Genomic DNA, 6,672 nt, shown 5'->3' with positions numbered 1-6,672 from the left:
TCCTTCACAGACAATCCAAGCTCTCTGCATCCCGGACAGCATAAGCAAACGGAGAGCAGACATGGGAGTGCGTGGAAAACTCACCAGGCTTGAGCTCCAGCTCTTTTCCACTTACGTTCCAGGATGACTGCCGGGAAAATAGAAATCTGTTTCCGTGATCATGTCAGAGAAACATTTTCAGAAAGTGATTAAAATCCCCTGATGATCTAGTTGAAGCTGTAGTACCAGGTAAATCCTACTGGCATTTCTATTCTGAGACTCCACAAGATTGGTGGCGAGACGGTCTGAGGGACTCTCCCACTAAGGAGAGATGGGCTTGCCGTGGGAAAGGCTTTCACTGCGTGGAAAGAAGTAACAAGTGCAGGGGAGTACAGCGGGGAGTCGGCAGCAGTGGTGAATGGGAGAGGGTTGGGAAGTTGTGCGTGGTGAGGACAGCACAGCCACCTGATGACTGAGAAACCACCCAAGACAGGCTCTAACTATCCATTCATCCTACCACCATGCAAGAACCCGAGTTAACAGGACATGCATGGGTCACCGGCCGCCTCCACTCCCAGGACTCCTGTCCTCAGAACGTCCTCCATTCCACACAGCCCTCCACCCCAACCATACCCAGTGACCGGTCCCCTCCCCTTTCCTGTCCTCAGGCCATTCTACCACTTCCCACCACTCAGCAGGGTATGCATTTAGAAACCCCAGACCAAAGCCGCTCTCCCAGGAACCTTCTGTGAAGGAGTTCTTCCATTGGCTTCCTCACGCCCCACCACGTCCCGCTCACGCATGCACATGTCTTAGGGCAAACTTCCGCTTGGTGGCTTCATAGACGCCCCTGTGAGACGAGCAGCGACGCATGGCCAGACACCCAGCTCCAGGCCCTCTACTGTGTCTCACCAGGACCCACTGATGTGGTCTTCACCGGTGGTGCTCTGTACGTCTCTTTTAAAAAGTAGGGCTGTGTCCAAATCCTTCATAAATAGCTTATTATGGCTCCTTCTTACACGGATTCAACTACAGGCTTTTTATTTATTTACTTTTTTTTTTTAAAGAAATTTATGGTGGGGCACCTGGGCGGCTCAGTCGGTTAAGCATCTGCCTTTGGCTCAGTTTGTGATCCCAGAGTCCTGGTGTCGAGCCCCACATCGGGCTCCCTGCTCAGCGTGGAGCCTGGTTCTCCTTCTCCCTTTGCCCTACCCCTGGCTTGTGCTCTCTCTCTCTCTCCCACGCCCCCCCCCCACTCATTCTATCTCAAATGAATTAAAAAAAAAATTATGGTGACATCCAAAAGAACTCAAAAGTACCCTGCATTTGCCAATAGTCACTTTTACTAAGAAAATAAAAATTCCATTTTAGACCGTCTTCAAAAATCCTGCCCTGTTCAACCTTTTCAAGAGATAACTCTATCTGCCAGCTTAGCTCCAGCAAACGCTAGTGGTTTTTGTAGGTCGGCTGCGTGAGAGGAATGGAGCACAAGCACGGGAAGAACGAGACTCCGGTTTGAGTCCTGCTGAACTCTCACTCGAGGTCTACATCTGAATGAATTATTTAGCTTCCCTAAGACTCAGTTTCCTCATCTATAAAACATACCCAAGGTTTACGACAAACATGTGAGAGGATAGGTCGGAACATCCTTTGTAAATGACAAAACAAATATTTATTGGTATTAGAGTAGGAAAACAGCAAAATCATCTCCATCAACTTCCAGCGTAATCCACCCAGCCCAGGGTTCAACCTCATCAGCCGGAGGCGGCCACTGCCTCGGAGATTTCGGGGATGCCGGGTTTGCATCTTCCTGCCATCTCTCCTATTTCTACACCTGGCTCAGGGGTCTCTCTCCTCCCACACTGTGGAGGACAAGGAGGGGAGTCCTCGTTCCTGGACACTCCCCAGACACACTGAGTCTTAGAGAGCGGCTCGGGGAGGGCCCTGCGCCAAAAAGCCTGTGTTATACTTGGTTTCCCCAGACCCAGGGCACTGCCCTTCACTCCTCAACCGGTCTCTTTTGTTAAGAGCACACCATCATCAGATGTTTGAATTTAACACACCATTACGCCCTCCCCGATGCAGATCCCTGAGGAAGTAACGGAATCTTTCCTTCTCTATAAAACGGGATTATGAGGACCTGCTCTGTGTCTCCTGTCTGACTGTCCTAAGAATCAACTACACTAAAATAAACACAGTAGATAGAAATTGCCATAATAACCACCCAAAAGTGTTAAGATAGCATATTATCATTATGATGCTGATCTCCCCACCTTTCCAATTTCTCCCGGCCATTTTATATTATTTCACCAATTTTTTTTAATTTTTAATTAATTTTTTATTTTTTATAAACATATATTTTTATCCCCCGGGGTACAGGTCTGTGAATCACCAGGTTTACACACTTCACAGCACTCACCAGAGCACATACCCTCCCCAATGTCCATAATCCCACCCTCTTCTCCCAAACACCCTCCCCCCAGCAACCCTCAGTTTGTTTTGTGAGATTAAGAGTCACTTATGGTCTGTCTCCCTCCCAATCCCATCTTGTTTCATTGATTCTTCTCCTACCCACTTAACCCCCATGTTGCATCACCACTTCCTCATATCAGGGAGATCATATGATAGTTGTCTTTCTCTGCTTGACTTATTTCGCTAAGCATGATACGCTCTAGTTCCATCCATGTTGTCGCAAATGGCAAGATTTCATTTCTTTTGATGGCTGCATAGTATTCCATTGTGTATATATACCACATCTTCTTGATCCATTCATCTGTTGATGGACATCTAGGTTCTTTCCATAGTTTGGCTATTGTGGACATTGCTGCTATAAACATTCGGGTGCACGTGCCCCTTTGGATCACTACGTTTGTATCTTTGCAAACGACATATCAGATAAAGGACTAGTGTCCAGAATCTATAATGAACTTAGCAAACTCAACACCCAAAGAACAAATAATCCAATCAAAAAATGGGCAGAGGACATGAACAGACATTTCTGCAAAGAAGACATCCAGATGACCAACAGACACATGAAAAAATGCTCCATATCACTCGGCATCAGGGAAATACAAATCAAAACCACAATGAGATACCACCTCACACCAGTCAGAATGGCTAAAATCAACAAGTCAGGAAATGACAGATGCTGGCGAGGATGCGGAGAAAGGGGAACCCTCCTCCACTGTTGGTGGGAATGCAAGCTGGTATTTCACCAATTTTTGACTCCTACTTTTCTTCCGCATATGCTTAAGTCCTAAACCCTATTGCCCTCAAGTCACATTATTTGCAGTTACTTGCGAAAAAAAAAAAAAAATCCCCAAACATTGAACCACTATCTTTTGTTAGCAACTCCAGCACTAAGTTCCTACCCTCCTGCTCCACACCAAGCACCTTCCCTCCTCCTAGTTCAGTGGATTTCAAATTCTTCTCCATGACCCACGACCCTCAGTGAGAAACACATGTGCTATCATAGACCAGTGTGCATTCATAAATCTGCAAATGGAACAAAGAATTCACAGAACAGTATTTATCCTTACTACTTGCAATGCATTCTGATGTTTTTCATTCGTCTTTTTTTTTTTAATTTTATGAGTGAGACAGCAAGAGAGAATGTGCATACACACAGGGGGAGGAGCAGAGGGAGACGGGGAGGGAGAGGGAAAGAATCCCAACCAGAATCCACGCTAAGCACCCGGCACATGGCTCGATCCCAGGACCCTGAGAGCTTGATCTGAGCCGAAACCAAGAATTGGACGCTCAACCGACTGAGCATTCGGTGTTCGTATTTAAACACGGGACACCTCAGATGAGGGACGCTTACTCGTCACGGTAGTTGCTGGGCTGCCGCCGTGGTCACACGTCCGGGACGTCCGGTGGGTGGCTCACTTCTCACGTGAGAAGCAGACTGGCAGAGAAGCAAAATTATCTTGAAGGAAATACCTTGTTTTTCTCTAACACTTTCTTTTTATTCATACTCTTCATTAATTATGGATCACAAATGATTTAACCTGAAGACTACCATATACGACTGTGGTGGCAAAATTAAAATCATGCTGTAAATTCAGGACTTAAAAAGAATTAAAAAGCTAAAAATAGCGTTTCACAATTGTTTTATTTAAAATTATGAATACAGAACACCAGTTTTACAAAGATTAGAATTCTGATACCTAATTTCCATTATTCTGCTTTGTACATTTAAATTTTAAAGTATTTATTGGCTATATAACATATAACACGCTTTCTAAAGCCAAAAAGCAACACACACTCTCGATATTTATATAAAAGATAATTTTCCTATTTAAAACTCTTAAATGTGTCCCCCAACTTAACAGCTCTCACCCATCAATTGTTCTTGCACTTTACTTCTGCAGTAATAAATACAATGTACACCTCAATTGATTGAATTTTAACATGCAAACCATATAAAGATGCTGCAGTATAAAACCACAGAATAATTCACTGTATTTGAAAATGCATATTTGAATATTTGTTAAAAAGCTCATGGCTTGCTTTGTCCAGATTCCTGATGCTGTCCACCTGACTGGAGGTAACCCTTGTGCTAGCGTGTGATCACTGTTCACCTATGAGCTCAGACTGGCCCCCCAAAATGGCTTACAAGATTTTTAGCTACTGACTTTACAAAGACTAAAGACCAAAGTAGTAACCAAATAGAGGATTCTGACTAAATACCAAAAGCAAGTCAAACTTTGATGTGCTCTGGGGCAGCCCTCTAGAGCTAGGATAACCCGGGCAGATCTGGAAGCCATAGGGGGCCATCGCATGCGTAGGTGGCCCCCACACAGGCCGGAAGGAGCATCTGTGAAGGAGGCTGCCTATTTTTGTCTTCTTTTATTCTGAAACAGTGGTATGTTAATTGGCATTTTTTCCGATTACAAAAGCAACACTCTTTGAGAAAAGCTTCAGAAAATTATAAAGAGAAAAGTGGAAGCTCTGTTTCTCCGAGGGTCACTAGGGCACGATGAGAGCACAGAGCGTTTCTCCTCCACACGCCCCAGCCCTACCTCGATCAAACGCTGGAAAGGAAACTTTTTTAAAGGAGGATCCCATAGCCCGGGCTTCAAAACGGAAATGGAATTTTAGTGGGCTCCAAATTACGCAGCATGACCTAGAGACACAGAACAAGTGTGACCAACTGGATAAGGGAACTCAGAGGCAGAGAGAGTCAGAAGAGCAGTCGGGTCAGGAAAGTTTCCTCATGCCAGAGGTGGAGGAGAACCCAAACGACCAGAAATGCCAAGGGGAGGAAACAGGAGGCAGTGGCCCAGAGGCAGCAGCCCTCCCCAGGCAGGTGGTAGCCGAAAAGTGCTGGTGGTTTTCAGATAGAAGCATCCCCTGAAGAGCGGGGCACAGAGGCAACACGGGGGTCCACCTGTAACGGAGCAGGGGAAACAGGACAGAAATACATGATGAAACAAATAGGAACCAGAAGCCCTGAGCTAAAAAGTAGTAATTTTTTTTAAAATAAAAGAATTAAAAGCAAATTAAACTCACTTCTCTTGTTCACTGTGAAGCTATACATACTGGCTAATGCTAGCCATTATTTAAAACAAAGTGACAGGAATTCTGTTAAGTATAATTAAAGAGTAGAAAGGCGCCTGGGTGCCATCGACTCTTGGTTTCGGCTCAGGTCCTGATCTCAGGGTCATGGGATCAAGTCCTGCATTGAGTTCCATGCTCAATGGTCAGTTTGTTTCTCTCTCTCTGCCCCTTCACCACTACTCTCTCCCTAAAATAATTCTTAAAAAATAAAATCATCTTTAAAAAAGTATAATGGAAAGGTAGAGAGAATGTGGATCAAACACAGATTTTACAGATGAATTATTGGTGGTTTTCCCTAAAACCCGACTAAACTTCAGTTCAGAACAGGCTCACCTCCGCAGCAAAAGAAATGGGGAGATGACAACAGGTGTGTGCAGCAAAACTGTGAAGTCCGAAAAGCAGATTCATACATGGTTATGGTCTTGCATGGGACTTAGCACAAAGACCACAGGTGTACAAGGCCTGCAACACAGCACATACGCAGAGACACCGAATTCTCCCCTGGCGTGCCAGAAGCGCTCAGGAAAGGGAAATAGCAATTCTTCCTGAACCTAAGAGTGTATGATTGCTTTAGGAAAACACCACGAGTGCTCACTTCAGCAGCACATATACTAAAAATTGGAAAACACCACTGAAAATGTTTAAGAGATACTATCCAGCCGGAGCCTCCCCCCTGCCTGCACAGAAAGCTGGAGGGGGTGACTTTCCAGGGACACTTACAGAGGGGAGGTAGCATGGGGAGGTGTGCTACAGTAATTTTTTAGAAGGTGAAGAAGAGGTAAAGGAACATCAGTAATGCTTACAGGAGACTGACGATAAGGCTTACAGCTCCCACTCAGGACACTGAAGACCGTTTCCTGGGGAACTTAGCATCCCATGAACAAAACCCAACATGTATGGAAAGTTCCAGGTCTTACATTGAAAAAGTAAGCTTCCTTTAAGAAAGCCAGCTTCACCACATCTCTCAACTTTATCACCCTCGTGAGTAAAGCCCACCACTGAACACACCCCAGCCCTTCTCTCTCTCTCTCTCTCTCTCTCTCTCTCTCTCTCACACACACACACACACACACACACACACAGTTTCCAAAGAGCTTGTCAGTGCATTAGTCATGTTACAAATGGACTGAC

General features: G+C 45.1%; 1 protein-coding gene across 1 annotated transcript in view; it reads right to left on the bottom strand.

Moving 5' to 3' along the window:
• The window catches only part of LOC101686935 (olfactory receptor 10J3), a 153,018-nt gene that overhangs the window by 53,567 nt on the left and 92,779 nt on the right, over positions 1-6,672 (bottom strand).

Source organism: Mustela putorius, unplaced genomic scaffold (assembly GCF_011764305.1).
Source record: "Mustela putorius furo isolate JIRA1106 unplaced genomic scaffold, ASM1176430v1.1 tig00000997_pilon_pilon_pilon, whole genome shotgun sequence".
NCBI lineage: Eukaryota > Metazoa > Chordata > Mammalia > Carnivora > Mustelidae > Mustela > Mustela putorius.
Note: the sequence above shows the minus strand (reverse complement) of the source record. Positions and strands in the feature narration are given on the sequence as shown.